General features: G+C 38.2%; 1 protein-coding gene across 2 annotated transcripts in view; it reads right to left on the bottom strand.

The window, feature by feature from the left end:
* The window catches only part of CDK14 (cyclin dependent kinase 14), a 334,987-nt gene that overhangs the window by 4,638 nt on the left and 306,573 nt on the right, over positions 1-23,776 (bottom strand). The window lies entirely within an intron of this gene.

Below are 23,776 nucleotides of genomic sequence, written 5' to 3'. Positions count from 1 at the left end.
GCTTTTTTTGCCCCCTTTTCTTTCTGCCCCTTTTCCCTAGTGATCTCCTCCACACCAATGCTTGCAACTAGTTTCTGAAAAGGTCTCCTTAGGTTTCCTTCCCAAGAGTTATTATTTGCCCTGAGGCAAATCACAAACATTTCTGCAAACATAACTATGTTATGGAGCTTCTTGATGTGCTGTGTTTAAATGTATTCACCTTTATTTCAGTGTATTTCTATTACTAGGCAGATAATTAAAAACTCTCCTTTCAAATATAAAAATAAACACTATCAATAGCTTCACTTATGTTGTCTTTCACTCTATTGATGTAGAAGCTCAAAGCAATGGCTGGACCTGCACGAAGGTGTCCTGATGTTTTTGAGGTTTACACAAAACAGGAGGCAGGCTGAGAATGTGGGACAGGAAAACAAAGCATCCAATAACTGCAAGGAAGAGCCACGTGAAGGCTGAATGAAGGCTAGATGAACTGGATGAATTGAGCCACTGAAAAGATTTTATAATTAGCATATTTAACTCTTAATAAATCTCCAAGTAGAATTCTATGCCAAGTAATAAAGTGAGACTTTTTGAGAAATTCTGAAAATATATTTGTTAAGTTCTCCAAGACTAGAACTACAGACCTGATACATTTTTAAAATGCAGTTGTGGGAAGACAGTCAGATGTGAAGGAATTTCGTCCCTTAAAAGAAAGAATGCTGAAATATTCATTGAGCATGGAACTGGTTCATATTAGCATGTCCTAAAACTATTTAAATCAAACTGGATGCAGGTGCCAGTGAATCTAGTCTAGCCCTCATTTCAAAAGCAGGACAAAAACAAGGCATCAGTTTTGAACTGCAGTTTCAAGCATAACATTTTAATTGTGGCTTTCAACAAAACACCCCAATGTCTATGCAATGTCTTCAGTAATTTCCAGGGTTCCTGTCATGATTCTTGAGAGCTCTTCTTCTGTTCTTTAAGCACCAGGATACCTGAATTGGATTAACAAAAGCCTGTTCTTAAGCATCTTGGGCCCTCTTGGAGCTTGGTCTACCATGTCTAGAGTCCTTCTTGGGTTGTTTCCTAAATGCATCTGGCATTTGTGTGGACTGTCTATTCCACATGAAAGTCCCACTTCCCCCAGGGTCTAGAAGCTTGGCTAAAGTGCCAATAAATCTTGTTTCAGGGAATACATTTGAGCTGATGCATTTGGTTTACCTTCAAAAGCTGAAAAAGAAAAGCAATGTTCAGAACATGCAGAGATTCACAACTGTTCAGTGACGAAACACCACTGATAATATTCCCCAAATTCCAGTTTTCTCTTCCTTCATGAGCACTTTTTAGGGATGTCCTTTTGGGAGCTCCTTCTTAGAAAGAAGCAACTAAACTCCCAAAGCTCCTTCCAACACTGAGCTTGCATTTGCCCCCACTGCCACCTACACTTCAGCTGTGAAAAGCAGGCTTGCAATTTGGAAGCCACATCTGCCCAGATCCAGAATAGCTGGCCTGATTTCAGGCTAAGCCCAAATTACTGGAGCTCCAGGGACTGGCATAAGCAGCAGGGACATCTGAGACAGGTAACAAAATTATAGGGATAGAAAAGTCTCTGGATGGATGCTTTTCCAGTAGTTATCAAACTGCTCAGATTTGAGAGTAACTGCAATTAAATTCATTACACAGAACTTTTCCTTTCTATCAGTGGACCTTAGGACAATTTCTGAAGGAGGTAAGTATCAGACTTCTCTTAGGATTATACTACAATTTCCCAGTAACAATACTACATTTTCTGGTTTCAAGTTTGGCTTTGTAGGCAAAGCTGATGACACATTCTCCAGGGCAGGGCCTGAGCTTGTGGAATGAGGAATACCTTCAGTAGAAGCTTAGCACTTCCCGAATCAAGCCCTAGAGCATTAAGAGATTCTTTAGAAATGAATAAACAGAGAGCTGCTACCATATAACACATGGGGGAAAAAAAATCTTTGCACGCTGGCAACTACTGCCAGCACCAACGCAGACCACAGGCAGAACACTGAAGACTAAGGAAGGGTAGCAGAGGTTACAGGTTTCTTGCTCTGGCTCAGTATAAGGCAGATGAGAGTTTTATGATCACAACTCCACCAGCTCCAGCTTTGCTGCGTCCTGCCATGCCAGGGCTGCAACTGGTTTCCTGTGAAGCTTAGAGCCTGTGTAAAAGTATGGTGGGCAACACCACTCTCCACCTTCTGCATAGGCTCAAGATTTAGATTGGATCACCGGAAAACAACATGATTTGATGCCATATTTCACCAATGGTTCTGGCTAGGGAAAGCTAGAAGACACAGTACAAGTGGAACCAGGGAACAGTATGGTGGTCTCAGTCTCTCTGCAGACGTGTTGAAATGCACAGCCCGCCCAGTTTGGGAAGCCAGCCTGCATGACAGACCCACTGCTTGCACCAGGGCCTGAATGGGCAGCGTGTTCTGGGGCCAAACCCTCAGCTCGGGCTGCCGAGGTGTTTCGCCTGTGCATGAAATCCTTACATGACGCAACAAGTGTGGTGGCTAGAAATAGATAATGTTTGCATCTGAATCACTAATTCTCTGGGTGTTTATTGTCAATTCAAAAGTGGAGTCAACAGGTGAAGTCCCTTCCCCTGCCTCAGAGAGCTGTCATGGAGTGCTAGCTTTCTCCGATGCTGAGGAAGAGGAAGAAACTGAACACAGATATGCCACTTGTCAGAGGAGTGCTGTAATCACTGTGCATTTTCTCTTCCCACTTATTTTTGTTTAAGATGAGACATCAAATAGACAGCTCTCCTAAACTGGAGAAAGAGGAGAGCATCTCTTCATCCACAGCAGAAAATCCACAATAAAAAAAGCCAGAAAATTTTGGACTGGTGTGAACCAATCTTTTTATTAAAAAAGCATTGTTTCTTCAGTGTGGCTCTTGAACTGAAACATCAGTTGTTCACACAACATAGACCCGAGGCAGGGCCCTCCACACAGTGCTGCCATTCAGTTCCCAGATGGCTTACTATTCCATGTTTGTATTTTTATAGCTATATTTTAGAAATATCCTTGCTTAGAATTTATACATTTCCCTCATCATACAAATCAAAGTTTTGCCTGGTGACTTGGCAGATTATGTTTATGGCCTCTGGTCACAGCTTTGCTTATAAAATTGTAAATTGTTAAATGGAATATTTACAACTTGTGATTTCCCAAGAGCAAAATAGGGTTCTTTCATATCTCCTTAAAAACCAAACCAAAACAACAAACCACAAACAAACAAACAACAACAAACCCTGAAACATAACAGACTGACTTAAAAATGAACTTTTTTTACCACAGATCCTGGTACTTCTGGTTTTCATGACATCTCTACTAAACCTAATAGCTTTCTACAAGTAAGTTAATGATGTACTTGAAATATTAAGTGATCTACATGTAGTGACTCATTTCTGTGTTTGTTACCTAGAGAAATCCCAAATGGGATAGAGTTAATCCACCTTAAAAACAGCAGATGCCAACTTCAGAATGCAGTAACTGTTGATGGAACAGTGGTTCTAGAAAGGCATACCAAAGCTTGTAATTTAAACATTAATCATACTCTGAAGACATTAGGTATAGGAGGGTGATTAAATCCCAAGTATTTTTCTTAATTTTAATTAGTGAAAGAACGTCCTTTCCTGAAAAAATACCAGTTCAATACATGTTCCTTTTGGCAGCATCAGCATCCTTCTCTAGGTACTTTTAATTTCTGTATAAATTATCACATCGGGTGGAGCTGTGCTCCCACAGAGTCTTTAGCATGCAAAGCACACTCAGAGTGCAGGTCTATTTATGTGGCAGCTGATTTAGCATTATTATAAGAGTATTCCAGTTTTAAAATAAAAATGTGAGCTGACAACTGGAGATACTGTATTCTTTATGAGCTGAAACATGGAGGAATTTAAGATCATCAACAATAATACTCTTTCTGCTTCTCCCTCTACCACACATGCAGACACCACAGATACTGTTCATCCTCTCTGAAAAAAAAGTACAGTATTAACAGGTGATTTTTCCCACACCTTGTATTCCTACCTTTGTTAGAGAAATCATTTTAAAAAGCCAACCAAACATTAGCAATACTATTTGCACTCAGATAATATCTACATGCTACTTGTTGCTATAAATATTAATTAATTGGATCAGCAATACCCATAATGCAACTTTATTTTGACCTACATGCCCTATGAACTAGATATTTTTTGGATTCGATTTCCTTAAAACCAACTGTCAGCATCATGTGATGGAAGAGATGAAAAATGAAAATGAGCGTTCCTGCTGTGCAGGTGAGTGACCTGTGGGAGACAGCTCTGCCTGCTAGGATTTTTACACGTACCATCAGACACAGACCAATTGATTAGATCATCTTATACCTGCCACCAACTAGGCTCAAGAGACTAATTAGAGAGAGTACTGCCTGCGAAGGCACCCCATTGACACCTAATTTGCTCAGCCAAAGCCTTTGGGGAGAATGTATTATCTCTGCAGCTGCACTTCATGCATTTCTGATTTGAGGCATAAGCAAGGAGTACTTCTTCACTCTTTTGAGCAAACTGAGTATATAAGCCCTTAAGTGCTAAATACAAGCAGACAAATTAAATCTGGTCAGCCGCCATAAATCCTTTTTCCCCTTCAAATATATATACACATATATACATGCATACATGTTGTATTTTATATCTATATCTATAATATATGTGCACAAATGCAAACATACAAATAATGCCTATGTATGAATCTAAATTTGTGTGGAAAGGATGAGTACATAAAGACATTTCTATAAATATATGCTTTAAAATATGCAATTTTCACTTTGTATAGTGTGCCTTCCTTCACAGGGAAGTTTTACTTCTGTGAAATTTAAAAGAAATGCATTTTTTCCTTATATATGAAAAATAAATGATCTGCAGTGTTGTTAGCTCAGGCTCAGAATTACCCCCATGGACAAGACTCAGTAGATTGATGCCTATAAAGTTGCTCTGCATCTTCAGAGGTTCTAGTTCAAAGATTATTTCAGTATACAGCCTAGCTTTGTTGGAAGCTTTTCTTCGATGGACTATACCTTGTTTGTAGTTTCCTGAGGAATACTATTCAATAAGGCTAAATATAAGGTTACTTAAATTGCTTTCTGCTGGGCTTTAGTTTTATCCAGTTATTCGTGCCCCAAAATACACAGGAGAGGTAAGACTCAAGGCTGCCATTAAAAATTTATTCAGAAGGAAAAATAAAAAGAAAAAGAGACACACTAGAAAAACTAGGGTTTTTTTACAAACAGAGAAGGGTTTGAAAAAAATAATTTCAACTATAGGCTGGTTAGTGATTCCTGAACTCAGAAGCATTGTAACACACAGGAGTATAGGGGATTTGCATCACTTCTAAAACAGCACTGAGCCAAATATCTTCTTCCCTGTCATGTGTCTACAAAACAACTTTCAGGAGTTGAATAAGGCTGAATTATTGCAGTTTAATTTCAGTTTCTGTCAAAGCCCATATTGACAAGGTCAGTTTATAGTGTCAACTCAGGATCCTGCACCCCTGTAACTAAAGAAGTAAAGAAGCCATAGCAAAATCTGTGCAAGTGACGTGTGTGGCCAAAACGTCAGGTGTAATCTCCTTTCCAAAACACATTATAAATGCAACTTCCAGTCTTGTTCCTAGGATGGAGCATAACTCAATACAGAGAAAATATCCTCACTTTTCTTCCCTCACACAGGCCACATCTTCACCAATTCACTGTATATTTCTTCAGCAATTTAATATTGTTTAATGTTTAAGTGACACCTCTAGATATCTTGGCAACTGTTGGCTACTACTCTTTCACAGATGCAGCACTATACAGGATACTTACACATTTTAATAATAAGTGCTATCAGTATTTAGCAGTAAACTATACCTGACAAATAGGTGACACAGGATTAACTGATTAGTTTCTTCTGCTCTTTTCTCTTGTGTCTGAGTTACTGCATTGGTATTCTTATACACATGGGATTTCACAGACTCTATCTAAAGTGATGAAAATTGCTGTACGTTCTTCTCCACAGTTCTAACATATAAATCATAATACAGATCCTTATGGACATATTGCTGTATTACGAATTGCTCTCTCCACAAAGAATTTGTCACAGATTGACTTTGCCTCTGGGCAGAGCCCCACAACTCCAAATAGATCTGTGTGTGGGAGTTGACTGAAGTTTTAGGGTGGCTGCGAAGGGATGACCCTAAAAGAAGTGAATGCTAGACAAGGACTGTAAACTAGTAAGAAAATAAAAAATCAGAATAGTAATAGAATTATAAACTAAATTATTTTATGACTATACTTTAAATAAGTGACATAACCTTTGAAAGGTGGGACATCTATGGCACTGTGGATATGAGGCTGGAAAACAGAAACCAAGATTTTGGCTTTGCTGCTGAATGTGACTGTAGGCATCATTTCATTCCACTGCAACCTGTTTTGTAACAAGGGCCCTGGTTTATGTCCCAGCCTCTGGGTTTAGAGTGTCTCCCAAAATTAGTGTCCAGTTTTAGATGGAGCCACCAACAGTTCAAATTATATAAATGCAGTTAAATTTATCAAAAATGCAATATTAGAACAGTTGCAACATTTGGTAGTACTTGAAATCTTTACTTGGACTGTGAGTTTTCCAAATTGTACCCTTATGCACAGTACGAGTTCAAAACGGAAGTCCAGTATCACCTGACTGGGAATGTGCACAGGCCAGTGTGGGAGGTTGATTCTGAAGAGCCAAGACTTCTCCTCAAACTATACACCAGTTGCTAAGTAGCATATATGCATATCAATAATTGCAAACCAACCATGCATACTTTGCACACAGGTCTCTACAAAATATTATAATGAATTCCTTCATAGTGTGTCTTGTGAGGAGAAAAAAAGGAATGCAAGCCTGATCTTCACTGTAATATATTTTATTCACAGTATTAATTTCCAGTGTTATTTGATAATGTGATTGGTTTCACAGTTGATTTGTAGGTATACTTTTAACTTTTGAGTGGCTGTGGTAACTTCCAAATTAGTTTTCTCCAAGTCTTTCAGCAAAAATTCTTTCCTACCCTAGCTGCCCACAGCTGAAGTTTTTTCTTTGAGTTGAGAACAAAGTCCACAAAGCCTTTCACAATTACCATTTGAATAAGGCTTCACATGAAAAATGGCCAGGACTGAATCTACTACACATCTTCTAGTTTTTGAGAATAAAGCACAGCCCTCTGTGAGTGAGCTCTGGGAAAACTGGTACTTCAGATGAAGATACTGCAAAAATAGAAGTGTTACTGAGCTTAATATAGTTTGCAAGCAAAGCCATGGAAACCTTATTAAAAACAAAAATGCAATTTCAGGATTTTGGTACTCATCAAGAACAGAGAAATATTAGTGCTAGTTGTTTGCAAGAATATCCTTCTCAAACCTGACAAACAGCCAAATCCCTACAACTTCTTATAACCTTTTTTCTATCTGATTAATATATCTGATTGATATATCTAAATTGCTATGCTTTTCACCCTGATAACTTGCAGAAAAGCCTGCTAAAGAGGAACTGACTGAATGTGAATTGGAGAAATGCTGTCTCCCTGGATCTATAATGAGAGAACCTAAACCTGCAATTTTTCCCAGTGTTTGACACAATGAGATCCTTATCTCAGTGGTAGCACCAGCTCTCATCTCTGAAACAGGTAAGTAAATGCTATGGCTGAACAAAATTTGTAGGTAGCTTAATTAAAATATCCAAAAGAAAAAAAAATAAGAGAAAGCCTATCTGTTACAGTTGTATATAACAGAACTCAGAAAGGAAATACCTGTTGGAAGATGATACAAAGGCATTAATGCCCTGGTTAACAGGTTTGTTACTGGTTTGAACCCGTCTCTAGAGAAAAGGAGCTCCAGAAGAGCTGCTGAGAGATCTTCTCATTGCTAAACTCTCTTGCAGAGCTAAACAGCCAAAGGATGGGAGGTTCAACTACAAGAAACTGGGTGTGAGTGAGCTGAGCTGTGGTACCCTTCTACCACGTCTCACCTTTGTGGCAGAGCCAGCCTAAGAAATTCCCACTGCTGCAAACCCCTACTTCCTTGCTCCAGCCCTTGCAACTTCTGCCCCTGTCACTCATATTGTAAAATTTTCTGTAGAACTCCCTGTACACTGGATCACTAAAAGTATCAGAAGTGACATTTTTATGTAGAACTTCTCAGTGATCCAGTTTACACCAAACTTTGAAATAGGTGCAACATCACAGTTAATGGGATTTAAAACTGGTGAGGGAGCAAGAAGGAACTGCCTGGATAGAGCTAGACAGAAACTTATCACAGTATTCTTGTCTGCAAAGACAAAATGATGGAATAACATCCTTATTTTTCAGCAGCAGCATTCCCCAGTGCATTACTAAGAACAAAGCTTCATTCTAAAATCTGAAGCCACCTCCCAACTCACAAATGGCTAATTATTTTCAGGTATCCAGAAACACTGTGAAATCTGCCTTAGCCAGCCACTTAAGGGAGCAGACAGAAGTTGTCACATAATGACCTACTAATTAAAAAGGAAGAAAACCATACTCAAAAGATCTGGGAATACCCGTAAGATAGCCTAATAAGGATAATCTCCGTACCTGTTTCAAGGGAGCAGCAAACAAGAGATGGCTGAGAGCCCATGCCTCTGACTGGAAGTTCTTTGAATTTTTTTGGTTGGTTTTAATTTTTTTTAGCAGTAAAAATATGTTGGCCTGCCAACATACCAAGGAGATGTTTAACAGTTTGTAAAGCTTCAAGTCATATCTAACCAGAGTTTAGAGAATTCAGATGGGATAGAAAAGCATTTGATTCTTTTTAGGTCACCATCTAGCTTTGAATAAAGAATACAACCCTAGAGTTCAGGGAAAGCAGGTCAACTGTGCCCTCCAAATACCACAAATTAAACTTATTGACTGACAGTGTCAGGAATGATGGTCACTGTTATTAACAGTGCTATTTATCAACTTAAACCTAAGCATATTTATTTATTTCACCTGAAACACAACAGCTGACCAACTCAAAACCCAAATGAGATTATGTACTTGGCCATCTCCTTCCATTCCTCCCCATCTAACATAACAAGAAGTACATCTCTTCAGAGAACTTAATCAGAAATTTATTCCTGCTTTTCCCTGTCATGGCTTTTATCCCCAAAGCAAAGTCTGCTGGACAAAATGACATATGAAAGACTAAATGCCTGCCAGATGACTCATTAGCATTCACCTCCTCCCAAAAATTAAGCCCTGCCTTGTGCAAAAATTGAAGTATCCACAGGTACTTTAAAACAGGGCATTGTGTATACATGTGATTGTTAACATTAGTCAAGTTACTTCTTGAAAGCTAAGTAGTCTTGGAACAAATTTAATGCTGCTGGTGTAATCAGTGCAGAGTAGCTGTCTTGAGGTGGGTGTGGACCATTTTGCTCTAACAAAGATTCCTTGGAATTTAAAGATACTTCTGCAAGGGATCACAACACTATAAACTACCTCAGACCCCACAGATAAATGCTAAGCATTAAGAAAACAAAGTGTGAATGTTTAGCACTACCAAAATCATTCTAGTAGCCTGCAAGTACCTACAGGCAGCTTGGAATTAAGTTATGTAATTTCTTTTTTTTTTTCTTTCTTTGAGAAGACAGAGTGAGTGTTCAGGTGCAGAAGGAAGACAAAAAGAGGGATGGGTAAACTAAAAAAAAAAAATTCAATTTCTCACCTGCATTTTTATTTCCATTAGTGTTTTTCCTGGGAAACACTTTTCAAACCAGCATGGAATTTTAAATCTGGAATGTGGAGTTATGAATGCCTTTGTTTTAGCTTGACAGAACAGATATTATTGCAGCTGCATTCTGGATAGCAAAGATCCTTCTAGCTAAACACCATCTGGTCATACATTCTGTTTACTGCTGTGGCTTTTGAGAGACTGAGCATCATGGCGAAGAGGTCATGTCAATTAAAGTACATTTTTTATCACAGCACTGCAACTCTTAAGCACATATAAATTAGACAGAAAGCAGACCTCGCATGCTGAAGCAGAAGGATCTTTCCCATGATTATAGTGTATTATATTAACGGCAAGTTTAAGTAATAGATGTATTTAAATTTTGGAATATATTTCCAAATATGATTATGCCTAAACTCTTAATCTAGGTGTCCACCCATACCATGAATGCCATACAATGGTATTTATTGACAGAGATATCAGGAAGTCTTTGCAGCTGACATTTCAAGCCTGAATTGTTTCCCAACCTGAGACTTCTTGAGACCAGAATGGAACAGTGGAGAAAAAAAATCCCAGTTTAGGAAGTGCAGTGGTGTCTTTATGAGATTGCTTGTCTCTGTGCTCATTCCCTAGAGGGTGTGCTGATACTTGCTGAATACTGCTATGCAGTCCTTTCACCTATACAGCTCCCACTTGGGATTTTTGCTGAAAATCTATGACATTAGAAATAGTTACTGGCAGCTTCAGGCCAGCTGCTTTCTTCCCTGCCAGTTCCATTTTAACATACAAAACCATATGGAGCACTGAAACAGAAATATTTCCCCAGTTCAGTCTCTGTGGCATTAAATGGAAAAAATGTTCCAGAATTAGCATGTCTACAGAGCATCACTACAGCAATGAGGATATTCTATGTAGTACATAAAGAGATCACAGAGCAGCTCAGTGATTTTGTTTCTCAGAGTTCATACTCTGGTTGGGCTAAGAACCTTTTCCACATGACTAAGATGTTCAAATATTTTGCATGGTTTGGGAAGTCCAGTATGAGGTTCTTCTCATAGATGCAACTTTTAGAAAGCAAGCAGGATCTACACTCTTTGAAATCCAGACCTCCTTCAGATATTACACAGGCTTCCCCCTTCCTTTCTGTTTTTTAAAAGACTTAAATGATTTTAAAAAGCAGTCTCACACACTTGAGAGGCTTGTGGGAGAAACAGTAGATGTCAAATCAGGTGCAACATACTGTGCATTTTGTGGTATGCAAAGACAGGGATCATGGTAAGATGGAGTAGTAAAGGCTTTTCTTTCAAAAGTGCCATAAGCATTGGTTTTCTTGTAACTGCAAGAAATACTTAATCTTTTTTTTGAAGCTCCATTATAAAAGTAAGGTTTTGCATAGCTCATTTAAATAGTTTAAATGACACAAGGTTAAGAACAGGAAAGCCTTTCACCAAAGGTGGTTAGTCCTTTTCAAAGATTTCATATTATTTGAAGCTTACTTTCACTGCATTCTTTTACCTTGGCTGCTTCCCAAGTGGGTGTAAGTTAATTAAATAGGATTTTGACCCTTTAACCTTCCCTATAAACTGCATCTTTACCTAACTCTATTTAAATAAATCAGATAAAAAACCAATCATGTAGCAGAATATATATTTTTACAGCTGTGGAAAAAAACAAACATGTCTATTAAGCTTATTTGTAAGTACTTAGTAGTCAAAGCAACAGCCAAGACTCATGGATGATTTTAATTAAAATAAATCTGTGTGGGCACATAAATTCATTTACGATGGCTTTTTTCAAACTGAAACTTCTCTAGCATTACTGAACAGCACAGCACTACAGTAAGTTCTCATTTGCTTGTGGCAACTGAAGCTCAATCCACCTGGTTAGCTTGTATTAATTTTGAGTCATGTAAAGTGTAAATCACATATACAAAAAATATTAGATATGAGGCTGAAAAATTGTTACAGGAAAGAAGAGAAAGAAATAGCAGAACAGATGAACAGATAACAGTTATACAGAATGATACCCAGCACTTCTGTAACTGACATGCTCTGGTTTAAATATTGAAAGGAGGTGAAATAAATGTACCAGGAGAACACTGAATTGCTCTCTACAAACAGATAGTGTGACTTTCTGTATCTCGTTAGCCCTTTTCACCTTAAAATACAGGCTTCTGATTATTAGACCCTTCCAAAAAGCTTTTTAAGTTCATCCAGAAACAAAATGCAGTTTAGGTATGAAGAATGATAGCAGTTACATATGGAGAAATGAGTAACTAGCTCATGTATAAAGAATGAACAAAGAACTAAGCTGCCTCTTTGTGCCTAAGTGATGTGCTCAGGTCTCTGCATAGGCAGTAACAAAGACACTGCTACTGGAGCCTGAGCATTGATCACATCTCTAACCCCCAGCAGGGACTTCTAAAATTGAGTTCATCACAGAAATAAATCCTTCCAAAATGCAGGCCTTTAGTTTGATATATTAATAGAGATACCATCTAACCACCACCTCACTATGCATTTGCATTATGTCCAAATTTTGCAGCCATTTGGTGATAAGTTTTTGATCATTGATTGGGAGATATTTGCCACTTTCCTGACACTTCTCTCAACCCATCCTTGCTGAATAAACAGCAGGAAGATGACAACAGTCATATCATGCATAAGAAGCCCCCACCACAGCATGAGCAGAGACAGGCACAAGTGGGGAGGCAGACCTGTGCATCAATTCCCATCTTCCAAGGTGCAACTCATTTCCTCATTGTAAAGTGCTTGGGGGTTCTTAATGGCATCATGCATCATGTTTTGTCCACCTTTGTCAAACAATGTTAGACCAGGGTCGTTACCATGCAGAGGCTGTGATAACAAGGATTAACAGGAAAAACGTCTTCCATTTCTCACATTGCATAGAAAAGGATCATATGCTCCCAAGAGCAAGATTTCTCTGCTCCTGTTCACTATCCCCAAAACAAAGCTATCTAAATTAGTATGTAGCAGTACAGAGTGTCCAAAGTAAACAAACAAACAAACAAACAATACAAAAAGACCAACAAAACCAAAAGGCAGTGGAAATTCTGGAAATTATAATAAATAGTTTCAAGGCATGTCAACAGCCTGTAACTCTCCCTCCTCAAACATTTTTATCCTGTCAAGTAATAACTTACAATAACAGTACTGTAAACTCAGAGAGATACATTCTTTGTGCCTTGAAAAGGCTTTGCAAAGTTATTTTAATTATTTTCCTTATATAGTAAGTAGAGGATGAAAAAGATTTCTGAAATAAGAAATGTTATTGTTAACTCACTAATCACAGCTGAGGGACTTGGGGGCAGTCTGGTTCCTGAAATATCTTTGAGCTTATTTTACAGAATTGACTTAGTTGGTGGTATCCCTGTCACATGGATTTCAGTGCAAGGCACCAAAACTTCCTTTATGCAGAAGTACAATAGACAACACTGGACGCTGAAATCATATCCTGGAAAATTCTAGAACACTAACACTTGAACAGGGAATTTTTATTAATTTTAAGAAGCTGGTTTTTCATTTGTGAATGCCTATTTATGAGGTGATTGAGTTTTGAGTCCATGTGTAAATTACATGCTACGTTATTTATTTTTCAAACATAAAATATATATCCCTGCTGTTTTGAGAAACTTCTGACCCTTAAAAGTCAAAGCAAAGGCTTGATTTCTCTCCTTTGATTCTGGGGACACCACAGATGAGAGGGTTATGAGCTTCCCTATTTTGCTTCTTGACACTCAACATGCTTATGGCTTGGGACCAACGGAGTAGCTGAGGGCAACCCGGGTATCAACATGTAGGAAGCGCTGCTAAAGGGACCTTGGAAAAATGCCTAGACGATGGCCAAGGAGCCCCATGAGGCAGAGCAGACCAGGACAGGACTCTGCAGCCAAAGCCAGGCAGTCACACAGCTACAAACTACGAGGTTTCACAGCAGAAGCTGCTATAATATGGAAATAGATTCTTACCCTCTAGGCCCATATGTCATCACACCAAGCTAAGCTGAAGCTGCCAACTAAAATGGGCAATTACACATGAACTTGGCAGGGTGACTGCCAACACGGAGCTTGTTTTCCACTGGTGCCACCCACTCTGCTAATCCAATTCTGTCTCCTGATTTGCTTTTAAATAATAATGAACCCAGCAGATGGGAGGGGAAAATGTTGCTGGCTTAACAGCCAGCATGTGAGTGAAGCTCTTTGCTTTTCACATATCTTGTGCAAACTAGCTCTAAATGCAATGTCAGGTGATTAATAGTGGTTAAACGAGAAAGCCAGGATTTGCCATGTTCTCAGTCATTTAGTCCTTGACCAGGACAGGCAGGCAAACAAAACAGTCAGAAGGATAACATGTTGAAAGAGAAAGAACCAACTTCCGTATCATTTAACTTTGATAAAGATAGGGATGGACTCTTCTTCCCATCCTTGAAAATACCATTTTTGGTGGGGTTTTTTAGGTGGTGGAGTAATATGGGGTTGCTAAGCACCAGAGCAATATTAAAAATACCTTTCAATTTAAACACACAGTAATCAGGACAGGCATTATTATTGAGTGTAATCCCATGGCTGACTCCTTTTTGACAAGGAGAGCGGAAACAGGCTGAAGCACCAGGTTAGGGAATAGGGATGTGACTGTCAGGAAAAAGGGCAGAGGGAGGCACGGAGAGGCAGTAGGCAGACAGCAGAGAGCAAACAGCCAGGAGGCTGCCTGTCTCTTCAGCAGCAGCAGGAGGACCTATTGTTTCTGGGTCACACAACATTATCTCCTGTCCAACAAACAGCAGGTAAGCTTGTTTGCACAATGCACTGTGTTTTCTCTTGTGTCAGCCTGACACAGAGGATAATCACCTCCTACTGCTACCTACTGACCTCACACTGAGGGTTGAAAGGTAGGAATCCCACTGGAAACACATCTCGATGAAGGTGAAAGAAGGTATCAGTATGATCCCATACACCAAAACCTCTTCCTCTTTATCAGTTTCTGAAAATTTGGGAATTTACAACTCTTGAAAGGAGTTAAGTTGCTTGTGCAATATATCTAATCGGTTGTACACCTGTAGTAGTCTTTAACACATGATCATTTTCTTGTCCACAAAGAAACCTTTGCCACATTTGGTGCTCAAACTATGTGCTGCTTTTGTAAGACAAAGGGTTTTATTGAAAATAAGATCCTTGACTCCTTTATTGTGGAAGTTGGAAGGTCTCAAGTAAGTTGAGCGGGCAGACAAGAGAAAATAACAAAGTTTCGGTACCTGAATGCTTGGAAAGTTGCATTTGAGTCCTGCTTCTGCCATAGTTCCTATGTGATGCTAGAAAACCACTATCAGAGCTCCTACGTGATACTAGAGAAGTTATGTTAACCTTTTTTTTTCTCCCCCCTAACAGAAATTCCATTGGCAGCTCTCATTTTCTTTATAATCCAAGATGGATCCTAGCTGGGGCTGCAGATATGAGCATTCACTGCTCCAGCTGAGGTCAATGCAGAATGAAATCCAATCTGAACATATCTGAGCACTAAAGGATGCAAGGAGCTCTGAAAAATCAGGCAAGAATAATTGATTAATTTTTAACAATTGCCATTTTATTACCTGTGCTTCAGCTTCTAGTGCGTAAAATGGACACCTTCAAATCATGTCAGCTCATGGGGGTACTGTGAAAGTGGCTTCACAATGCTGGCAAAGAACTAAGACAGAATGCACAACGTGAAAAGCCACCACGGAAAATAACGATTCCATATCTGGTGCAGTTTATGGACGCTATAGCCATAATGCACGGGATGAAACACTGAATGATGGAGATGAAAGGAAACATTAACTATCTGTGTTCACAATCCATTATCCTATAGAAAAGGGACTTGAAGGCCCAAAGAAATAAGAGTATGTGATCCTGGTAAATGAATCCTGGCAATGGTAGATGAGTGCATAAACCACAGGTGGAGGAAATTAAATTTGAAACCTTAATTTTTGTATTTCCTAAGTACTGTTTGAATTTACCACTTTAATAAATTTTGTGAAGCAGACTTTAGAAGAAGACAGTGTTGCTAAGAACTAATGGTACATCTTCCCAGTTAGTCACATACAGGATGAAGAGATTCCTAATATGAAACATAAGCTTGTCTCAAATTTACTATCAGTTTCTTTGCCTTTCAACTGAAATATTTTTTCTGGTTTGAGGTTGCAAGACCACAGTTTGAGACAGCAACCTTTGATAATACAGGGTAACAGATATTTAATTGTCTGAATGTTACAATCTCTGTTTTTCCATCTAATATAGGGAGTTGAGCATATGCCTTCTAAAAACGGAAAGAATTTCATACAGGCATCTGTACTGGCCTGTTCTTTGTACTAATTAAATTAGTTTCCTGTTGAGTAAGTAAAGTATTGGCAGCCAGGAACAGTTGGGGAGACAGCTCAGAGGCTTAAGCACTGAACCATGAACTTTTCTGTTTACTACAACATTTAACAAGTAGACACTCTTGCTGACATTACGGGGAATGAAAGAGCATTCTGTTAAGATTGTTGTTTCATTACTGTTCGTGAACTACTGATCTTCTTAAAGAGAGATTTTTAAAGATACAAAAGGTATTTCATTTGATACAGTTAACTAAATAAACTCATTATTTGGTTTAAAAATACGTGTGTCAAAGTTAAAGCTGAATTTGAACTTCGAATCTAAGGGGTCAAAGCTCAGAAGGGAGAAGTAAGTCAAAGTGCCACCCAATAACCCGGCTGTGTCTCTGGTTCTGCACCTCCACTTTAATGATCACAAAGATGAAAACTTTTTAAGACACACAGATTTTCAGACCAAGCACCTCATAAGGGGCACTGAAACCTTGAAGGAGTAGGGCAAGAGACATCCTGTCTCTGATCTTCTATACTAGTCGCTTTCAGCAACTGCTGGAGAGTTTGCCATATGTTTAAATAAAGCACAGTGACAAAGAAGCACAAGCAGTGTATGAATGGAAGATCTAAATAGCTGTTCTTACTTCAGTTTCATTTTTCCTTGTAATGTAAGACGTCTTAAAATATTATAAATTGTTTACATTAAAATATACATGCTTACCACACTACATATACACTGAGCCTTTGTGTGCATATATTTAGCTCAAAGCTAATCTCTGAATAAAAGCCCTTTCTGAAAATAGAGATTTATAAAAAGAAATACTGATAAACTTTCAACTATAAGGACTCTAGTGGTCACTGCAAAAACAGCATTGCAACACAAAACCTGTGTGATTTTGCGGATCACCCCATAAATCTTCCTTTGTCCCATGAGTTTAAGTTTTCAGCCAAGAAAAACAACATTCTTCATAAAATTAATGAAAACAAGCTGCTCTTTGCCTACAGAAAAAGATTTTTCTTAATTACATTTTTTGCTTTGAATCATGTATCCTGTAGTTTGATTAAATTCCCTTAGAAGTCAACTAAAAATTAGAGCTTTGCAGCATGAACCTCAAACGTGGTGTTTACTTGGAGAATGTAAACCCACCATGCCTTTGGAAGGTGATATTTAAAGCAAGAATAAGAGCAACATGCAAGACAGTTTTTATTATTTTCATTATGTCACTGCATAAATTTATTTTCAGGGCTTAGAGTTTGCAGAGAAATATGATCTGGTCAATGTATTTATTAGAAATAAATGGTCTGTGTAAATGAATGTAGATAAAGCAAGAATACTGGAATTCTGGTTAATCCCTTGAGGCAGTAAATCAGGATTTCTAAAGCACTTAATGCAAAATATCTGCATCAAGAGGTTAAATATATAAAATATGAAAAGTCAAAGACAAGAACTAGATTAAAAGGTTACATGGAGACGGTGTTGAAAAAACTGGAGCCTGCTGCTAAATAGATATCCAACAGGCATTTATTGAGGTTCACTGGCTGCAGCAGCCGCTGGCATACTCTAAATGAACTCATACAACAAACAAAAATCAAATTCTAGTGTCAGTCTTTGATCATTTTTTAGTACCAAAGCAGAAAATTTCATAGAGAACCAAGCTATGTGGACATGATTAAGCTAATGCAACTAATTGCCCTAACTGAAAAATAAAAATACCAGTTCTCTATACCCTTGCTGCATTCTCATTGCCTCAATACTTCAGATGAGCCCTGTATACTTCCTGGCAGACCATGCCTAATCCCCAGTAGGGACAGCAGACAGTGAAAAGACATCACTCATTAATTTAAGCACTAATTGAATCAGCTCCTATTCAGCTGAAAATCTCCCTCCACTCCACAGTGAAACTGGTCCCAAAACCTGTCTTTGCCAGGCCTAAATCATAATTCTGAAGAATTATAAGACTGAAGAATAATTTTCTTTTTCTCTGGCTCCCAGTGCTTTCATACAAACATGACATTTGTGTATGTATTGCTAAATAAGATCGACTTAAAAAAAACCAGCCCCGAATCCTAACCATTCTAACCAACAAAAAATGAATATATTGTTCATTCAAACATCAGTGCTCCCTGAGGTTCTCTGTGCAGCAGATGTATTCCTAACACAACTGCAGCTATCACCCATGACCAGTAACTGTTGGCTCCAAAGCTCAGAGGTGCACTTTGTTTTAAGTTCTAAGGCAACCAGACATACCTATATAGACATATATATATATATTTCTGCTTTTATGCACACACCTGGATAAAACTGACCTTTTTTTTCTTTTTACTACTGTAGCCCTTACCCTTTCAGGGGCTCCATGCAAAGAGGCCAATACCCACACAGAGCTTGTTTGAAGCCAGTGTGGTTTTCCCAGTGGGAGACAGGAAGAGATGGGAATTACTGAGTTAAATTTGTGTATCGGTATTTTCAACATAAATTAAATATTTGTAGCTAAAGCAATAAATACTGAAATCCTACTATGCATTGATACCTTTTAGATCTCTGGGAAGGCAAGTGACCTTGGTCCTGCTTCTGTCGTTCTAACTTAAAAGTTTTAGATTTTAAAGGAAATTTAGTCCAGATTGAGAGAAGGATTCCTAGTACCCATACTGGCACTCCAGTAACTTCATTTGCTTCAGTAGTCACATCCCTAAAGCCAAATATCTTTTCAGCTATGTTCCTAAATTGAGTTTTTTATGAACAGCATAATTTGTATGACAAATTACAGTGCTCATCAGTTTTGTTCAGCAAGGTCTTACCAAATACTTTCACAATTCAAGGAATGCATTCAAATTCCTATGAAGAGATGCAGAGGATTAGCTCTGGTACACATCTTTTCCTGTTTGGGACAAGGCTGACAAAATCTGAATGCTGAAGGCTGAAATTCTGAGTGTGGTGAAATGTACTTGTTAGACCTTTTAACCTATAATTGATAGTAAAAACTAGATGTTGTAAAATCTGAGCCCAGCTGAGCAAGCTTTAGGGCATTTTCTCACTTGTTATTTTGCCTCTTGATTATCACTCATGCACAGAAAGAAACTACCAGAAATGCCCAGGGAATGGCTAATAGTCTCAAAGCTACTATTTAAAAAGAAGATATTGATAGAATTAGCTAACACATAAAAAATGTGTGAACTGTGATTTGAGCTCATTATGCACACAGTTTATTGGAAAAAAATTGGCTATTATGATTACCATACATTTGTCAGAATTGATTGTAAAATGTCATTATTTTGACAAGCCAGTTTTACAGTGACACAAACACTAAATGAAGACAACATACAAGTACTTACTTGGGAGAAGAAAGTCTTGAAAATAAAGGACATTTTAATAATTATTTTTATTCATTTCACAAGGCTGATACCTTAACTCCCATGGGTCTCTGAATGAGTGTGTGAATATACAGGGAACATGCTATCACAGCATTGCTAATGCATCAGGATTTGACCTCTGAGGAGCAGTTTGTGTCATCGTGGAGCAAAAGCACTGGTAAAACATTTGTCTAGATGAAAGACCTCAAGCAGTTAACCTGCACAGCAGAGGCAATGCAGCCGGGCACGAGGATAATGACCTCTACCCAAATGGGGAAGGTACATCAATGTAACACTATGACAGCAAGACAAAGGATGACGGCAGCTCAGCAGGAAAACATTAGCAATGATATAATTCTTGGTACTGTATGTGAAGCAATGCCTTAAAAAGTACAATCCCAACCTGCTTTTACCTAATAATTATTTCAAGTTTTAATATTAAAAGAAAATTAAACATCGCACCCAACTTTGTTCTTCACTTTTATTTTAAACTCCTGTTTTATTTTTCCCTAAATAAAAATCCTGATAGAAGTAAATACACCATGTGGGTAAAAGTTACAATTCAGATGAAATAAACTTTTCTCATTTGATACATGAATTATTGGATGCATATTTTTCTGACTTCAGGTAGTTATGACACTGCTCTTAAACATAAACCAGAAGAACTTGATGAGCCTTGTTTAGCAAGTCAAACCTGTCCTAACAGACAGATTAACTCATTTCTTATGCAGATTATTTACACTTAGGATACCTTTCATTGTTTATACTGAAGTTTTCTTCTTTCTGTTTTTAAAAGGAGACACTATGTCACATATCCATTATTTTTACCAGGCTGAATGCCTTGAATATTTAGCTACCACTCTTTTAGCACCACACCAAAAGTTCTGGATTTAAACTATTTATTTTTAAAGTAGTAGCATGATCAGGCCTGCATGCTTATCTAAAGATCTTTGCTTTATGAGGGAGATTTTAGTCTGTGAGGTTTCCTCTACACATGGTAGGCAGCTGTCAGCAGCAGTGAGCAGGGTGAGGGGTCACTGCAGCTGCTCTGTGAAAGCACAGGGTTCCATCAACATCGCAAAAGTCCTGCAGAGTGGGAGCTGGGAGACCACAGATTAGAGTACATTGGAGTGTGTATATAAGGTCACATCATGTCTATCAAAGTGATATCAAACTGGTACACTGTACAATACATTTTACTGTGCTCTGTGTTCAAAGAAAATAAAAGGAGAACGGACATGTGTGTAGCAGACCATGGTTTGATACAGAATTTCACGTTGTCCTTTCAAATAGATGGATTTACTAAGTTCACAAAGACACGTCAAATATGTATACACAGTGGAGATGTGTTGACATGAGAGAGAACTAGATTTCATGAATTCTTCAGGTCAGACATGAATGATATCAAAATAATTCTTATTAATTAAATAGTAGAAAATACTATTAAGAGAAACCAGATGTTCACATTTCCTGAATCCTACACACTAATATACATAAATGTCTGTCCTTGTATACATATGTCAATAGTTTCCCATGAAATGCTGTTTCATATCTCCTCATGAAACTTAACTTTTATGAAATTGATAGCTGTGTTTAAGATAACCCTAAAATAAGGATAGATAGGTAGCAAACACATAATTCTGATTTGTGGGTAGACACAAATCTCTCCCAGATCTGGCTGTTTCAGAGGACACTTACAGGACATTGAATGTCATACATGTCATGTTGTATAGAATCCACAGAATCCAGATATTTTTAATTCTCACTGTTAGGGTGCTTCCACCAGATGAACAAAACTTATGCTTAACAACAGCAAAAACAACAACAAGAACAAGTTACCGACCTGACATCTTGCATTAGGAAACAAGGAAATGGGTAGGGCAACAGAGAGTTTATTCTGGCTGAAATATGCAACAAATGAGATGACTAGACACTAAACAATGTCTCCTATTTTAGCAGTCTTGTGCAAGCTGAAAGCTAGCAGACCTATTCAGGCAACAAGATTTTATCAAACTACATATGTCTACCAAGTCAAAGGATTGATTGATGACACTAACAGTTTTATGCTGTTTCAAAATTGTTTGCACAATTTTACAATTACTGGTAATCACTTTCAGCAATAGAAAATAAGACATGTAGGTGCAAAGAATAAAAAAGGAGGAAGCATCCTGATTACAAGATGTACAGTTGTGAAGTATGAGCTGCTGAAACAATTCACATAGTGTGATTTGGACTAAAGCATCCCAAATATCTGAACTAGCAGGACTCTGTGACCTTCAAATTTCCTCTGAAAAGTTCGGAAGTCTTTCTGTTCATGGGGATCACTTTAAAAATTGCTGACCCTGGCAAAGATTGCAAGGCTCTCAAAAAAAAAAAGTTACCACCTTAAGCACAAGTAAATTACAAACCTCCCTTTCTCCTTACCATAAATACCAACACTCACTTCCACAGTAAGCCCTTTAATCTCTTCCTCACAAAATCCTTCATGCCTGGCATTCACTTACACATGCATTTGCACTTATTTTTCACAGCCAATTACTATCCTGCCCTCACCCAGTCATTACCCAATCTTCCTGGACACACACATTCACTTGAAGGCATCCTCCTCCACTTCAGCTCTTCCCACACTGAAACCCTCTCTTCTTAACCACTGGCCCAAATACACCTGAGCTGCTGAGAGGTTTCTGAGCCACCAGAGCTCAGCATGAATGGGCTTTGTCTCTTTGGATTTCACCAGTTTTGTTTTATTTTAAGCAGACAATCTTTGATCCAGGACCATTTCTTCCTGCTTTCCTGGGAAAGGCTTCCCCTAAAACTGGACAGGCAAGAGTTGCCAAGACTGAACTGAAGAACAAATGTGGATGAATACCCCTGGCAGTGCCAAGGTCTCTCCTCAGCTTCACTGGCACTGACCTGGGTTTGGTCCCCCACTTTGGCCCCTCTGTCTCTGCAGTTTTCTGTATCAATACTACTGCCCAAGCACCAATGCTCCCCCCTCCCACAAATGGGAACACCAACACACCCGCTGCCTTAAGCGATGTACTTATGATCAGAGAGGATCACACAAGGGCTGCCTGTCTTAGTCTACCCATCAAATAGCACTTCACCTGCTTTACAAATGGTTTCTCAATCTTAAGTAAATTATCTTTGTACATGTCTGAATAAATGAAAAAGATTAAGGACAGTTGGTGGCAGAAATATGAAAAAGTGGAAAGTTTCCCATGGCTTTCAGCCTTGTGATTGCTATTCTAAGCCATGGTCTTGGAGAAAAAAAAGTTAATCTGCAAATGCTATCTTATTTTCTTATAAGAAAAGGAATACCGCTTTTTCTTTAAAAAAAAAAAAAAAAAATAATCCTAAGGACTGATCTTTCTAAGAAAAGAAAAGTTCCTGACAAAATAGAAGGGGCAAAGAGTCATAAGAAAAACATATCTCAAAAAGAATTTTCCACCAGAATTATGAGACGTTCTGTCACCCATTTCACTTTGAAATCCTATTTGCCACATACTCTATTACAAAACCATGGTACATTACATATTTTTCTCCCATCAGTTCCTTCTTCTCACATTATTCACAGGTTAGAGATCCGTTTCCTACAGCTTGTAGAGCACAGCAGGAGCTGAGAAGAAGTGACACACAGACAGCCCTAAGTCTGCATACCTGAATTCCCAACTTCCACAATTTCTTCTGCAACATTACTGGGCACATGATAGGTGACTATTTCCCTTATTTTCTGTGGGGTATAACCATTTTTCCACTGGATAGGTCAGCCAGCTAGATAATAAATACCTGCAGACCAGTGGGCCCCAAGAGTCATCCTGTAAGCATGATAATTACATCCAAAATGCTGTAATTAACAACATGCACCACTACAAACTCCACTTTTCAAGTGACCAGAATGATGATTCAGAGCACAGCCCTGTGCAAAGCTTCCATTTTAGGCTAGAGAACTGGAAAATTGAGAACTCGTCAATAATTCTATGTTAAAAACATCCTGGTTATAATTATTATGTTATGCTGGTAACATAATTTCATATATAATTATTGACCCATATTACAGGAGTAGGGCAACCAGTAGCTAGCTTAAAGTAGTTAACTTGCAATTATCTCATAATGATTTCATTACTTGGCACATTGTTTTCTTACACAAAGCTCCCATAATTTCTTTTCTAAAATTACAGAGAGGATTGCTGATTAGGAATCTCCATGTCAGCCTGGAATTTATGCACTTGTTTAATTTCAAAATAAATAAAAACTTATGCACATATAGGCCAGGCCTACTGAGATCTTTAGGAGAAACATATTCAGGCTTTCAAAATAGAGG

The sequence above is a fragment of the Aphelocoma coerulescens genome, chromosome 2, assembly GCF_041296385.1.
Source record: "Aphelocoma coerulescens isolate FSJ_1873_10779 chromosome 2, UR_Acoe_1.0, whole genome shotgun sequence".
NCBI classification, from domain to species: domain Eukaryota; kingdom Metazoa; phylum Chordata; class Aves; order Passeriformes; family Corvidae; genus Aphelocoma; species Aphelocoma coerulescens.
The sequence above is the reverse complement of the archived record's forward strand: the minus strand, read 5'-3'. Positions and strand labels throughout refer to the sequence as shown.